The sequence below is a fragment of the Ranitomeya imitator genome, chromosome 5 (assembly GCF_032444005.1).
Source record: "Ranitomeya imitator isolate aRanImi1 chromosome 5, aRanImi1.pri, whole genome shotgun sequence".
NCBI lineage: Eukaryota > Metazoa > Chordata > Amphibia > Anura > Dendrobatidae > Ranitomeya > Ranitomeya imitator.
The window spans coordinates 665,627,274-665,643,682 of record NC_091286.1 but is presented as its reverse complement, the minus strand read 5'-3'; the positions used below and the strand labels follow the sequence as shown (position 1 = coordinate 665,643,682).

Sequence of the window (16,409 nt, the reverse complement as noted above, 5' to 3'; positions counted from 1 at the left end):
CTATTAAAAGTATTCTGGGAGAGACCCTCAGCGATAAGAACATTATAAGCTTTAATGGAATTAAAATAATCATTCAATGAGCTTTTAATATAGTAATCAGTGTCAGACAGAATCCTGTGGGCTTCATTAATATAATCGCATCGATTCTGAATTACAATTCCTCCACCTTTATCAGCTGGTCTAATCACAATCAAATTATTAAATGACAGTTATTTCAATGCTTGTTTCTCTTGCAAATTAAGATTGCATTTCTTCTTTTTATTAATAATAGGTCTACGTGTGATTTTTTTTCAAATTCTTTTTGTACAATGTCACTGAAGGCATTAATTTGGTGACTTTTGTCTTCTAAAGGACACAAATTAGATTTAGATAGGACATCGAGGTGAAAACGTTCTATAGAATCATGAGTATCTTCTTCAGTATCTAAGTGGTTATTTGCAATGTCTTTAGCAAAATGTCAAAGGTCAAAGTCCTTAGATTTATTATTAAGGCAAAAGGATAGTCCTTTGGAGAGACCCAATACAGCAGATGGACACCCTTCAAGGAGTGTTCATATTTAAAGAAATGAGGGAAATACCCCACAGAAGTGGCATCAATTTTCCCAAACTAGAAATATTCTAATATGGACCAACAAGCCTTTCTCTACACCCAATCCAGCAGATGGACACCGAATCAGGAGTGTTCATGTTTCCAAAAAGTATTGGCAGACAGCACCAAAGTGGCATTAATTTCACCAACAGGTGATAGAAAAGAAATAGTACAATTGGGACCGACATGTCTTCCACTACAGCTAACACAGCAGATGTAGACCAACCATGACTGTTCACATTACAACAAATTTGGTTTAACATCATCAGCAGCAGCAGTAGCAGCCACAGAAGCAACACTAAAGATATCAAAGGGTGCAGTTACGTGACATTAATGCATCACACAAAAAATGCAATATCTACTATTCTGTGCAGTCTGCAATTGGGGTGGAAAAGTCCTAAGAGATACTTGACTTCTTCATCTTAATGAAAGTGAGGCAGTCAAAACTTTCAGGGGACTGCCGTATGCGCTTATCCATCAGGACACCACCAGTAGCGCTGAAGACATGTTCTGAGAGAACGTTGGCTACTGGACACGATAAAATCTCCAAGGTATGTAAGGCGACCTCAGACCCCTAATCAATTTTGGAAGACCAAAATGTGAAAGGTAAACCTATAAACAGGGCACCAGAGGTAAAGAGCTCCGCCATAATAAATATAGTAACCCAAAACAAAAATGGACACAATGAGCTAAAATATAACAATTTTATTGAAAAAACCATATATATAAATTTAACAAATGTAGAGAATAAAAACCAAATAACAAGATGCAAAAATGAGATAAAAGAGGCGACACTAGTACCACACACGGCACAAATGATATATAAATAGAGCAAAAAGAATATTGTTGCAAACAAATGTCTTGATACAAAAACTACCAATACCAAACAGCCTTCAGTAAAGACCATATACAATGCATAATGCAGATAGTGAAGGTCAAGCTTATAAGTTAAGTATGCAAATATATGGCAGAAAAAGTGATCAGTGTATGATATAAGTGCTCACATAATGCGTACTAATACAGGGCGATAAACACTATGAAATGCGGAGAGTAAATTAGGATAAAGTGCCTAGTGCAGATATATATATATATACACTGAGAAGTAACCAATACCATCAGTGGAGAGCTCAGTATATATTGAAAGTGACAAAGTGTACTATATGGCATAAATAAGCCAAGACCGAAGGTATGGGTAAAGATAAGTCATCTAGGGAGAATCCCATATAATTGAATAGGACCTAAGGTCAGCCACCAGAGTATATGAAAAATGAAAAATGCATACATAGCGTACCGACCTGTAGCCGTGTGCGGGAGAGGGAGCCCCGACGCCCGTTTCGCATATATTGCTTCCTCGGGGGGCGCTAGTGTAAGAAGAAGTGGAGGTCTCTTTATAGCCCCGCGTCAGTGCGGGGTGCGGTTTCGTGACGTTGGACGCCGACTCTGCCGCTTCCGGCGAGTGCTGTGCTGGGGCACGCGCTGACATTACCGCTGGGGCTATAAAGAGATTGATTGCGCATGTGAAGGTTCATACATTTAGTAGTAAATTATTACAGCTTTTACCTCAACTTAGTTTTTTTGCAAGTTGGCTCATCCTTTGCTGCGTCAAAAAAGTCCCAGGCTGAGCAACCCTTGCCACCCCTATGAGCTGCAGACCAGTGGATGATGCTGTTCAGAGACACAGTTGTGGCTGATGATGCATCGCTCGTTGTGTCTGCATCACTATGTGTCTATGACGGTGCAACGTAACCTCCTCGTCTTCCTCCTCAGATGCCCTACTTCGCTGTGTGCCTCTATGTTCACGCCAACTGGGATCTAACACCTCATCATCATCCTCTGTGTTATTACATTCCTGGCCATTGGAGTCATTCTCCTCCTCTTCTTGCCATGCCAGCACAATACAGTCTGCGTGAGCTTCAGATATCTGAGTCTCGTCAGGAACACCTCCCCCTAGGGGTTAAAGCCTGATGACAGGGGTCAGGATGCTGTTGGGACCAAAGTTCTTCCTGTCCAGGATCCAAGCTAAAAAAAGTTTGGGCATCTGTACAGATTTCCGCATCTTGACTCTGCAAAGCTTTTGAGTACACATCTGATGAACATGTCATAGAATATGTGAACAGCATTTCAGAATAGCCCATATATGGTTCCATACAGTCAGTTGAACATTTGGATAGTTGGGGCGTGGGGGAAAGCAAGAGGAATTTTGGTGTCACATCTGTGGACTGTACTGGGTGTAATGTTGAGGTGGAGGAAGAGGAAGAGAGGCCACTTGAAGCTGCACTTGCTATACACTCTAGTACATACTCTTTCTGGGCTTTATCAACAAGGCATACTGGTGTATAGCTGCCAAAGAAAGGTAGTGCTGTAGCTTGTCCAGTAACATAAGTTGTCAGTTGTCTTTGCATAGGACGTGACATTGCTCGCTTCACTAGTGATTCAGCCCTCTATAACACATTAGTTGCTACAAACTCTTTTTAAAATCAGGTCCCTTACTGTATGACATTATTAACAAAATATTTTTTGTGGCCTATGTATCAGCCCTCTATAACACACTAGATGCTACAAACTCTTTTTAAACTTAGGTCCTTTACTTTATGATTTTAATAACAGAAGAATTTAATAGTGGCATCTGGATCAGGCCTCTACAGCTTTATTTCAACCTAAACAAATGACAATGTGTGCTACAGTGATTTGCCTAACTTTTTGCAACTGTCAAATTATAATTTTCTTTTAGTATGCCTTAGGTCTGCAGACAGTTACTATCACCGTCACAAAATGACTACGTGGGATACATAAGGGTGTTTAACATTTAGCACCTGCAAAAATTATAACTTTTTTTAACGCACCTTAGGTTTGTAGACAGTTTTATTTCACCACAGCAGTAAATTACTTGGTGGGAACCAAGGGGCTGTTTAATTTTTTTTCACTAGCTACATGTGAATTAGAATGTTAAACTCATGCATGGATAACAATAGAAGCAGTGCACAACACGTGCCCTGCTGAATTTGTTTGTGCACTTAAAGGGAACCTGTCACCCCGTTTTTTGAGATTGAGCTATAAATACTGTTAAATAGGGCCTGCGCTGTGTGTTCCTATAGTGTATGTAGTGTACCCCGATTCCCCACCACGCCCTCCCGACCTGACCAGCCTGATTGACAGGCGAAAACGGCGACTTTGGTAAGTTATTTCTCAGCATAGGTGGGGAATCGGGGTACACTACATACACTATAGGAACACACAGGGCAGGCCCTATTTAACAGTATTTATAGCTCAATCTCAAAAAACGGGGTGACAGGTTCCCTTTAAGTATGACCCCCAAAAAATTTAAAAATTATTAAGGTAAATTTTACAGCCTCAGTGGACATAAGGTACCTTCAGTATCTGACTGATATACAACCACCTATCTAACTAGCTAAAATGTTGGATACAGCAGGCTTTTACACATTTACCTACTGAAATATTATTTAGACTGGCATATTCGTGCACAGAGCACAATAGAAGCAGTGCACAACACAACACACTTACAGGACATGTTCCTGCCGGCTTTGACAATCTCAGTAATGCCTCCCTCCAAAAAAAACAAAATCCAGAATGTAAATTTTACAGCCACACTGGACACCATCTATCTACAATATCTGACTGCTACACAACCGCCTTACTAAATAGCTCAAATTTGGATGCAAACAGTGGCAGCGACAGGAGCAGCCTCTCTGCGCTGTATCAGTGTCAAAATTGCGCTAAGACAACATGTCCACTATTGATATGCAGATAGACATATGCTTTCAGCAGCCAATGACACAAGCAGTTGTTTCAGAACATTGTGGGTGCTTCCTTCTCACTGATTGGTTAGCTGCAATGTGGACACATAAAGTTAGGGAAAAAAATGACTGCTGTGATGTGCTTACAAGAACGCCATGCCTCTGAGCTCTACAACTCCCCTCCTCTCATCATCCATGTGCCAAACAATCATGATAAACCACCATTATCTTTGCCAAAGTGCGGGAAACATTTTTGTGTCAATGCCAATATTTTCCTGCACTTTTACCGAATGATACCAATTTTTACTGATTTTATGCAATTTTTCTCGGCTTTCTGATCATAGATCCAAATGTGCTATACTCGTGCCAAATTTATATTTGGCGAACATTCGCTGATCAAATTCGCTCATCTCCACACTTCATCACATTGAAACAGTACCTGGCTATTTTTAAATCCACACTCACAGCAGGAAAACAAACATACTGCTCATCTCTCATATCCTCTCTGTCTCACATATAAACAGCTATTCAATACTTTCAATTGTCTCCTCCATTCTCAAACAACCCATGCCTCTCTTTTAATCTCAGCTGAATACTTTGCCTCATTCTTCAAGCAGAAGATTGATGACTTCAGACAAATCTTCGAAATAAAAATCCCAACAGCGCCTCCTAAAAAATACTGAGCCCTACTCCTCCAAAACCAGCTTCTCCGCCATTATGGAAGGTCAATCTTCCTCTCTACTCTCCAGATCACGTCTCACCACCTGTGAACTTGAACCGATCTTGTCCCACCTCATCCAAAAACTCATCACAGTCTTAATCCCAACCCTAACTAACCTCTACAATCTGTCATCAACAACTGGTATCTTCCCCTCATTCTTCAAACATGCCTCAGTCACACCCATCCTCAAAAAGCACTCTCTTGATCCATCCTCTCTGTCTTTCTATCTCCCCGTATCATTTCTCTCTTATGCCTCAAGACAACTGGAACAACATGTCCATTTTGAACTAACCTCCCACTTCTACTGCCACTCCCACTCCCTCTTCAACCACTTACAATCTAGCTTCCGGCTACATCATTCCACTGAAATTGCCCTGACTAAAGTCACCAATTGTTAGGACTGGTGGAACACACCAAATAATAATATTAGAGAATATGAGGTGCGTTCGCAGTCCAGGGTCCTTCCGTGCAGAGATGACACCTGCTGCTGAGTAATGGCAGATGGATGCTTGATCACACGTGGGTTAGACCTCACATAGCATGAATGGAAGCAAACTCTGTTGCTTCACAGAGTCAAATACGTTGCGCCCTGCCTTGTTGGCAGTCGCAGGGTGCAGATGAAAGACAATAGTGGGATCACCTAACTAAAATATTCAACCTTTCCCTCACTTCCGGTATTTTTCCCTCCTCATTTAAGCATGCCATCATACATCCATTACTTAAAAAACCATCCCTCGACCAAAACTGTGCCGCTAATTATAGACCTGTCTCTAATCTTCCCTTCATCTCTAAACTCCTCGAACGCCTGGTCCACTCCCGTCTTACCCGCTATCTCTCAGATAACTCTCTTCTCGACCCTCTTCAATCTGGTTTCCGCTCTTTACACTCTACTGAAACTGCCCTCACTAAAGTCTCTAATGACCTACTAACAGCTAAATCTAATGGTCACTACTCCATGCTAATTCTCTTGGATCTCTCTGCAGCATTTGATACTGTGGATCATCAGCTCCTCCTCACTATGCTCCGCTCCATCGGCCTCAAGGACACCGTTCTCTCCTGGTTCTCCTCCTATCTCTCTGACCGATCCTTCACTGTATGTTTCGCTGGTTCCTCCTCCTCTCACCTTCCCCTTACTGTTGGGGTTCCTCAAGGATCAGTCCTAGGCCCCCTCCTCTTCTCTTTGTATACTGCCCCTATTGGACAAACAATCAGTAGATTTGGCTTCCAGTACCATCTCTATGCTGACGACACCCAACTATACACTTCTTCTCCTGATCTCACGCCTGCCTTATTAGAAAACACCAGTGATTGTCTTACCGCTGTCTCTAGCATCATGTCCTCCCTCTATCTGAAACTAAACCTGTCAAAAACTGAACTCCTCGTGTTTTCTCCCTCTACTAACCTACCTTTGCCTGACATTGCCATCTCCGTTTGCGGTTCCACCATTACTCCAAAGCAACATGCCCGCTGCCTTGGGGTCATCCTTGATTCTGACCTTTCATTCACCCCCCACATCCGATCACTGGCTCGCTCTTCTTACCTGCATCTCAAAAACATTTCTAGAATTCGCCCTTTTCTTACTTTCGACTCTGCAAAAACTCTTACTGTTTCACTTATTCATTCTCGTCTGGACTATTGTAACTCTCTACTAATCGGCCTCCCTCTTACCAAACTCTCCCCGCTCCAATCTGTCCTGAATGCTGCTGCCAGGATCATATTCCTCACCAACCGTTACACCGATGCCTCTACCTTGTGCCAGTCATTACACTGGTTACCCATCCACTCAAGAATCCAGTACAAAACTACTACCCTCATCCACAAAGCACTCCATGGCTCAGCACCACCCTACATCTCCTCTCTGGTCTCAGTCTACCACCCTACCCGTGCCCTCCGCTCTGCTGATGACCTCAGGTTAGCATCCTCAATAATCAGAACCTCCCACTCCCGTCTCCAAGACTTTAGACGTGCTGCGCCGATTCTTTGGAATGCACTACCTAGGATAATACGATTAATCCCCAATCCCCACAGTTTTAAGCGTGCCCTAAAAACTCATTTGTTCAGACTGGCCTACCGCCTCAATGCATTAACCTAACGATCCCTGTGTGGCCTATATTAAAAAAAAAAAAAAAAAATTAATTAACTGGTTCATGCAGCTTTACATGAACACCCAAGCCTTACACTATGGCTGGTCCGAATAACTATAGCAATTGTTACCATCCACCTCTCGTGTCTCCCCTTTTCCTCATAGTTTGTAAGCTTACGAGCAGGGCCCTCACTCCTCTTGGTATCTGTTTTGAACTGTATTTCTGTTATGCTGTAATGTCTATTGTATGTACAAGTCCCCTCTATAATTTGTAAAGCGCTGCGGAATATGTTGGCGCTATATAAATAAAAATTATTATTATTATTATTATTATCCCTATGAATCACATCCACTAAACTGGTGATTAGACTCGCTCTGACCCTCGGTGGCTTTTGAGCCCGTGCCTGAAGACGCCCTGAGTCAGATTCTGAGTCCAAGCGGGAATTCCCACCCTACATTGACCGGCTGTCAGGAAAGCGCACTGATTACGCACTGTGCAGTACAGGCACGCACTGCGAATAGACGCTGAAACGTGTGCTAAGTTTGCAGGTAGCACTGTCGGGCACTTGGTAGCTTCCACCATTCGTGAGCAGTTATCAACACAAGGAATGAAAATGATTAAGGAGCTTTCATCCATCGACAGACGCTTGGTCATGCGAACCTTTTATAGCTGTAGCTCTCTAGGACCTTCCTAATGGTCCAATAGGAGCTGTTACAGGACCTGAGCGTGTAACCTCCGACCTCCAATGAGAGGTCGTCCTGTGGGCATGCTCAGTATGGGAAAATCATTAGTTAGTCCCTGAAACGCCTGCTCCCTGCTGATCAGTACTGGCTACAAAGGCAGAGCCTGGAAAGGCAGCAGTAACCAAGCACACAGTATCAGCTTGAGCCAGACGCTGGGACCGACGTATCCGCTGAGCAGGCTCCACTGCGGCTGAAAGAAAATGGGAGACCACAGCAGACATGGTTCGAGATTTCCCCTGTGCAGCGGTGGGAACTTGACTCCTAACATTGTCCCCCCTCCCTGGTCGTCTCTATGCTCAATGGCCGCAATGAGCAGCAGTGCCGAATGTGCTCAACAGATTCCCAGATCCTGTCCTGTGGGCCATGACCATTTCAATCCACCAGATAGAATTTTTTGCCACGTGCCACCTTACACTCCGTAATAGCATTAACCTCGTAATCGTCTGTGGACGAGCCCGATGTCCCGGCAGATGAGTCGGAAACCGGGACATGTAAACGGGTTTTAGGAGGGACACATGAAAGGTGTTGGTGATACCTAGGTGTGGAGGAAGGGCCAACCGATAGACTTGTTCAAGGACCTTGAAAGGGCCTATGTACTTAGGCGGAAACTTAGTGGACTCAACTCGACACTAAGTCACCAGGAGCAAAGGTAGGAGCAGGGCGCCGATGTGCATCGGCAGAAACGCTCATTCTCTCCTTGGAGACCCGGATGGCATCCTGTGTGTGATCCCAAATGTCGCGTGCCTCCACCACCCAGTCTGCCACCCTAGAATCGATGGATGACACGGGAGTGGGCACAGGGACATGTGGATGCTGGCCGTAGTTAAGGAGGAATGGGGTCTGCCCGGTGGAGTCGGCTACGGCGTTGTTCAATGCAAATTCCACCCATGGTAGCAAGGATGCCCAGTCATTCTGCCTGGCAAAGACAAAATGTAGCAGGTATGTTAGCAGAGTCTGGTTGGCCCTCTCTACCAAACCATTCATCCCGGGGTGGTACGCAGAAGAGAGATTCAGCTCAATGCTGAGTAAACGACAGAGCTCTCTCCAAAAGCGAGACGCAAACTGGGGACCCCGGTCACTGACATTTTTGTCTAGCATACCATGCAGGCAGAAAACGTGTTTATTGAACAGCGCTGCCAAGGCTCGTGCAGAAGGTAACTGTGGAAGCGGCACCAAGTGCACCATTTTTGAAAAATGGTCGGTGACTAACCAGATAAAGGTGCAGCTACGACACTTTGGTAAGCCCACCACGAAGTCCATCCCGACCATCTCCCAGGGCTTGTCTGCCACCGGCAGGGGGTAAAGTAACCCAGCAGGCCATTGCCGAGGAGACGGATTCTTGGCGCAATGCAAGAGAGTCAACCATCAGCACTAAGCTTGGGGGATGCACGCTCCAAAGTCCAAGGATCCAATCGGACCAAAAATCGCAGAAAAGAAAAGAAGAGCAGCATCCATACCAGGTGATAAATGTCCAAAAGAAGATTTATTCTGCCATCATAAAGTTACAACGTTTCGGCCAGAGTGGCCTTTGTCAAGTATTCTTGGCGCAAGAGACACATGCCCGAATATAGTCCCCGACGTCACGGGCCATATGTGGCCACTAGTACATCCTCGCCAGAAGCTCAAATGTCCCCTTGGTCCCAAAATGTTCTCCCACCCTGGACGAGTGAGCCCAAGAGAGAACCTTCGGCCATAAATTAGATGGCACAAAAGTCTTGCCTGGGGACACAGACTCTAGCGAAACTGGAGCCACAGTTCTCAGGCTCTCTGAAGGGACAATAAGCCAAGGCTCCTCCTCTGATGACACAAAGGAGCAAGAGAGAGTGTCTCCCCGAGTGTTCATCTCCCCGGAGAGAAAATTGAGAGTAAAGTGGAACCGGGAGAAGAACAGGGACCATTTGGCCTGGCGAGAGTTTAGCCACTGGGCGGTTTGTAAATACACCAAATTTTTGTGGTCGGTGAATACTTGGAAGGGGTAGCGAGCCCTCTCCAGAAGATGTCTCCACTCAAAAAAGGCCAACTTCATGGCTAGCAGCTCCCTGTCCCCGATGGAATAATTCCTCTCTGCCGGTGTGAAGGACTTGGAGAAGTAGAAGCAAGGATGCTTCCGACCTTGAGCATCATTCTGGAAGATGACTGCTCTAGCTCCGACGAAAGAGGCATCCACCTCCATGATAAATGGTTTAATAACATTGTGGCAATGTAAAATGGGAGTGCCAGCAAAGTGTGACTTGATAGAGAGGAAGGCATTGGAGACCTCCTCCGACCACAATTTGGGATTAGCTTTCTTCTTGGTGAGGGCAACCAGGGGAGCTACCAAAGTTGAGAAGTCGGAAATGAGCTGGCATAATAGTTGATGAACCCAATAAAGCGCTGCACTGTTTTGAGAGAATGGGTGTATTGCCAGTCCATCACAGTCTGTAGCTTGGTAGGATCCATAGCCAATCCTTGGGCAGAGATGATATAGCCCAGGAAAGACAAAGATTCCTGCTCAAACACACACTTCTCCAACTTGGCATAGAGGGAGTTTTCCCATAGGAGGTCTAAGACTTTGCAAACATCTCTCCGTTAGGGAGTCTATATCTAGAGAGTAGATGAGAATATGATCCAGATAGACTACAACCAAGGTGGAGAGCATATCCTGGAAGATATCGTTGACAAAGTCTTGGAAATCAGCTGGGGCATTACAAAGCCTTAGGGCATAAGCAGGTATTCATAATGCCCATACCTGGTGTTAAACGCCGTCTTCCATTCGTTCACCTCATGGTTGCAAATCAGGTTGTAAGCACCCCACAAATCAAGCTTAGTAAATACCCCCGCTCCACGCAACCTATCGAAGAGCTCAGATATCAGGGGCAGAGGGTATTTATTCTTAACAGTGATGGTGTTAAGACCCCTGTAATCTACGCATGGACTTAATTCTCCGTTCTTCTTCTGCACAAAGAAGAACCCTGCCCCTGCAGGTGACACTGACTTCCTAATTAATCCTCTTGCCAGATTCTCCTGAATGTACTGAGACATTGCCTCCATCTCCGGGAGAGATAACGGGTAGACTCGACCCCGGGGAGGCTCAGCACCAGGCATGAGGTCAATAGGACAGTCATAGCAGTGGTGAGGAGGGAGGGTATCCACAGCCCTCTTGGAGATCACGTCTGCATATGGTCAATAGTGCTTGGGGAGAGAGGAAAGATCTGTGGGTACTTCAGTTGTAGCAACCTGAACGCACTCCCTTAGACATCTAGCCTCACAAGATTCACTCCATCCCAGAATTCTCGCCGAGGACCACTCTATATGAAGAAAGTGGTAGCGTAGCCATGGTATCCCCAACAGGACTTCATCAATTCCCTCAGGAATGACTAGCAGGGAGATAATCTCCTGATGAGATGGGGACATGGATAAGGTAAATGGGATGGTTTGATGTGTTATCTGTGAGGGCAGTGTCAACCCATTTACCACTCGCACGGTCACAGGTTTGGCAAGCATCACCAGGGGTATTGCGTGTCGCTGGGCGAAGGCAGATTACATAAAATTGCCCTGCGCCCCGGAATCAATGCAAAGCTCTACCATAACAGTGGATGGGCCTATGGTAATTGTGGCCTAGAAGGACAGTTTGGAGGAAAACGTCGCCGTGTCTAGTGTACCTCCTCCTACAACCACTAGACGCGGACTTTTTCCCAACCGCTGGGTAAATCTGGATGCAAGATGTCCTGACTGCCGGCAAACATGACAGACCTTGAGTGCACGAGCGGTCCTGGACTTAGATCCCGCTCGTGACACCTCCATGGCCTCATGTGACTCAGACGCCCGCCTCGGAGATTCCAGAGGTTTGGCAAAGGTGGGAACCAGCTGAAACCTCTGCCTACACTGGGCTCGCTCTCCCTTCGCTCGTTAAAATGAAGGTTGATTCGAGTTGATACAGCTTTTTAGCTCCTTCAGTGTGGTGGGAAAAAGCATCCTTCACATGGTCAGCCAGCCCCCTCCAAAATACAGGGATGAGGGCTTTATCCGGCCACTCCAGCCCATAAGCTAAAGTCCGGAAGTGGACGGCAAAATGGCTGACCATAGACAAGCCCTGGGTCAATGTCAGCAGCTGGAGCGCTGTATCATGGGTGACTCAAGGCCCTAAAAATACCTGTTTCAGAGTGCTCAGAAACAGTGGAGCACTCTGCACCACATGTTCGTCGCGCTCCCACAGTGGCGTAGCCCACTCCAACTCCCTGTCCGACAGAAGGGATATAATGAATCCCACCTTTGCCCGCTCTGTGGGAAAACGTGCAGCCAGGAGCTCGAGATATTTATCGCACTGTCTCACGAACTACATGACTTGCTATCACCAGAGTAATTATCTGGCAGTGGGAGGTGGGATAAGGTCAGAACAGGGGTGGCAGTGGACAAACTTGCTGCAGCCACGCTAGCAGCCTGAACAGCTACTGCACTAACATCCACAACTGAGGTTGTACGCTCGAGAGCCGCCAACCTGCCCTCCAGCTGCTGGATGTACCACTGCAGTCGCTGTTCATCTGTCATTACTAGCCAGACCCTGGCACTAGTATAATTTTGGGACTGGCAGAACGCGCCAAATTATAATGTTAGAGAATATGAGGTGCATTCGCAGTCTGGGGTCCACTGTGCAGAGATGACACCTGCTGCTGAGCAATGGCGGATGGACGCTTGCTCATACATGGGTTAAACCTCACACAGTGTGAATGGAAGCGAACTCTGTTGCTTCACAGAGTCACCGTAAATAAATCCGGCGCCTGCGCTGTGCGTGCCTGCCTGGGGCAGGCGCATTGAGTATTGGCAGTCATAGCTCAGATGCCGGGTTCCTGACTGCACCTGTGCGGGCAGTGCGGCCACCTTGTTACTGAATCCCCGCCCCGCACTGTGTTATGCATTATGCACAGTGCGGGGCTGGGATTCCTGGGCAGATTCCTGCACAGACCTACGCTGGAAGGCGGGAAACCTGGGGGAGCATCTGACAAGCGCAGTGCGCATGCCCAGGAATCCCAGCCCCGCACTGTGCATAATGCATAACACAGTGCGGGGATTCAGTAACAGGGTGGCCGCACTGCCCGCACAGGCGCAGTCAGGAACCCGGCATCTGAGCTATGACTGCCAATTCTCAATGCGCCTGCCCCAGGCAGGCACGCACAGCGCAGGTGCCCGATTTAAGAAGAACAGCGCGCAGGGGGCGGCGACCATCGCCCCAGAAGAGATGAGTGACGCTTCACAGAGGAGGCTTCAGACCCGCCTCCGTGGACAAAGATAGGTATTTTTGAAAAGTTTTAAAGCGCTTTATTTTATTAATACATGAACACAAAACTGAAAGAGCCACCTTGTTAGAATGCAGCATTACTGCTGCACAAGGTGGCTCTTTTAGTTTATAACGGCTGGATGGGGTGACAGTGGCCCTTTACGGAGCTTTCATCCATCAACAGACATTCATCTACACACACACATTATCAAGTTTATACTAGCGCATGGCCATGCGAACCTTATAGCTGTAGCTCTATAGGACCTTCCTAATGGTCCAATAGGAACTGTTACAGGACCTGAGCGTGTGACCCCTGACCTACAATGAGAGGTCATCCTGTGGACATACTCAGTATGGGAAAAGCAGAACTTAGTCCCTGAAATGCCTGCTCGCTGCTGATCAGTACTGGCTACAAAGGCAGAGCCTGGAAAGGCAGCAGTAACCATTTGCACAGTATCAGTTTGAGGCTGACGCTGGGACCGACGTCTCTGCTGAGCAGGCTCCACTGGGGCTGAAGGAGAATGGGAGACCGCAGCAGACATGGTTTGAGATTCCCCCTGTGCAGCAGTGGGAACTCGACTCCTAACACCAATGACCTACTACCTGACAAATTCAAGCTAAACTACTCCGTCCTCCTCCTTCTGCACCTGCCCTCTGCGCTCGACCCGGTGGACCATTCCCTCTTAGGGTACCGTCACACACTGCCATTTCGATCGCTACGATGGTACGATTCGTGACGTTCCAGCGATATCGTTACGATATCGCTGTGTCTGACACGCAGCAGCGATCAGGGATCCTGCTGAGAATCGTACGTCGTAGTAGATCGTTTAGAACTTTCTTTGGTCGCTGGATCTCCCACTGGCATCGCTAGATCGGTGTGTGTGACACCGATCAAGCGATCTAGCGATGCGATCTAGCGATGCGTTCGCTTGTAACCAGGGTAAACATCGGGTTACTAAGCGCAGGACCGCTTAGAGAGAGTACAAAGGAGGGCAACAAAATTAATAAAGGGGATGGGAGAACTACAATACCCAGATAGATTAGCGAAATTAGGATTATTTAGTCTAGAAAAAAGACGACTGAGGGGCGATCTAATAACCATGTATAAGTATATAAGGGGACAATACAAATATCTCGCTGAGGATCTGTTTATACCAAGGAAGGTGACGGGCACAAGGGGGCATTCTTTGCGTCTGGAGGAGAGAAGGTTTTTCCACCAACATAGAAGAGGATTCTTTACTGTTAAGGCAGTGAGAATCTGGAATTGCTTGCCTGAGGAGGTGGTGATGGCGAACTCAGTCGAGGGGTTCAAGAGAGGCCTGGATGTCTTCCTGGAGCAGAACAATATTGTATCATACAATTATTAGGTTCTGTAGAAGGACGTAGATCTGGGGATTTATTATGATGGAATATAGGCTGAACTGGATGGACAAATGTCTTTTTTCGGCCTTACTAACTATGTTACTATGTTACTATGTTACTATGTATGTTACAAGCGTAAAACTAAAAAAAAACAAACAGCACATACTTACATTCTGATGTCCGTCAGGTCCCTTGCCGTCTGCTTCCCGCACTGTGACTGCCGGCCGTAAAGTGAAAGCAGAGCACAGCGGTGACGTGCTTTCACTTTCACTTTACGGACGGCAGTCACAGTGCGGGAAGCAGACGGCAAGGGACCTGACGGACACCAGAATGTAAGTATGTGCTGTTTGTTTTTTTTTAGTTTTACGCTTGTAACCAAAGTAAACATCGGGTTACTAAGCGCGGTCCTGCGCTTAGTAACCCGATGTTTACCCTGGTTACCCGGGTACCTCGGCATCGTTGGTCGCTGGAGAGCTGTCTGTGTGACAGCTCCCCAGCAACCACACTACGATTTACCTACGATCACGGCCAGGTCATATCGCTGGTCGTGATCGTAGGTAAATCGTATAGTGTGAGGGTACCCTTACTACAGATTATCTGATCTCTTGACTTCACAATTGGATTTCCTCATACGTTACAGACCAGACATTTAACATCTCCCATTCACGCACCACCTCCTCATCTTGCCCCCTATCTGTTGGTTTCCCCCAAGGTTCAGTTCTAGGACCTTTGCTCTTCTTCATCTACACCTTTGGTCTGGGACAGTTCATAGAGTTGCACGGCTTTCAGTATCACACCTATGCTGATAACACACCTAATGAACTTACTGGTCCTGATATTACCTCCTTACTAACCATAATCCCACAAAGTCTGTCTGCTATTTCATCTTTGTTCTCTGCTAGATTTCTTAAACGTAACATGGATACATCAGAATTCATTATTTTTCCTCCATCTCGCTCAACCCCCCACTAGACTTATCAAAAGAAGTAAATGGCTGCTTACTCTCCCCAGTCCTGCAAGCTCGCTGCCTCTGGGTAACCTGTCTCCTCCATAGATCTGTGACTTAGGGTACCGTCACACAGTGGCATTTTGATCGCTACGACGGCACGATCCGTGACGCTCCAGCATCCTAACAATATCGCTTCAGCGTCGTAGACTGCTGTCACACTTTGCAATGTACGACGCTGGAGCGATAATTTCATGACGTATGTGCGATGTAGAAGCCGTTGGTTACTATGCACACATCGTATACAATATCGTGCACACCTTTGTTACACCATGCGATCATGCCGCCACAGCGGGACACTAGACGACGAAAGAAAGTTTCAAACGATCTGCTACGACGTACGATTCTCAGCGGGGTCCCTGATCGCAGGAGCGTGTCAGACACAGCGAGATCGCTGGAACGTCACGGATATATCGCTGGAACATCACAAATCGTGCCGTCGTAGCGATCAAAATGCCACTGTGTGACGGTACCCTTAGTCTCTAGGTCCTTACCTGCATGCAACCTCTGATCCTCACAAGATCTCATTCTCCATTACAATCTTATCTCATGTTCCCACAATCGCATACAAGATTTCTCCTGTGCATCCTCCCTACTCTAGAACTCCCTACCCCAAAATATCAGACTGGAAAGGAAGCGACTAATAAATACAGGCCCCTAATGAAGCCAATGTGAAACGCTCGTTTGGGCGGCATCATGTGGATCCTGATATATGACAGAATGGGTAAGGGACCCAGGGTTTGGGAGGTCTTTATATTGATAGGGCACTTGACTCTAGGCTTATAGGATCTTTGAATATTAGCCTTACTTACCACCCTGTCCTGGTGCTTTCTCCCATTAACTACAAAGCACTAAGAACTTTATTTTAGAATGTATGTGGTATTTTAGGGATGACA

General features: G+C 46.4%; 1 protein-coding gene across 3 annotated transcripts in view; it reads left to right on the top strand.

The window, feature by feature from the left end:
• Nucleotides 1-16,409, top strand: part of LOC138638726 (cytochrome P450 2K1-like) — a 384,462-nt gene that overhangs the window by 270,445 nt on the left and 97,608 nt on the right. The window lies entirely within an intron of this gene.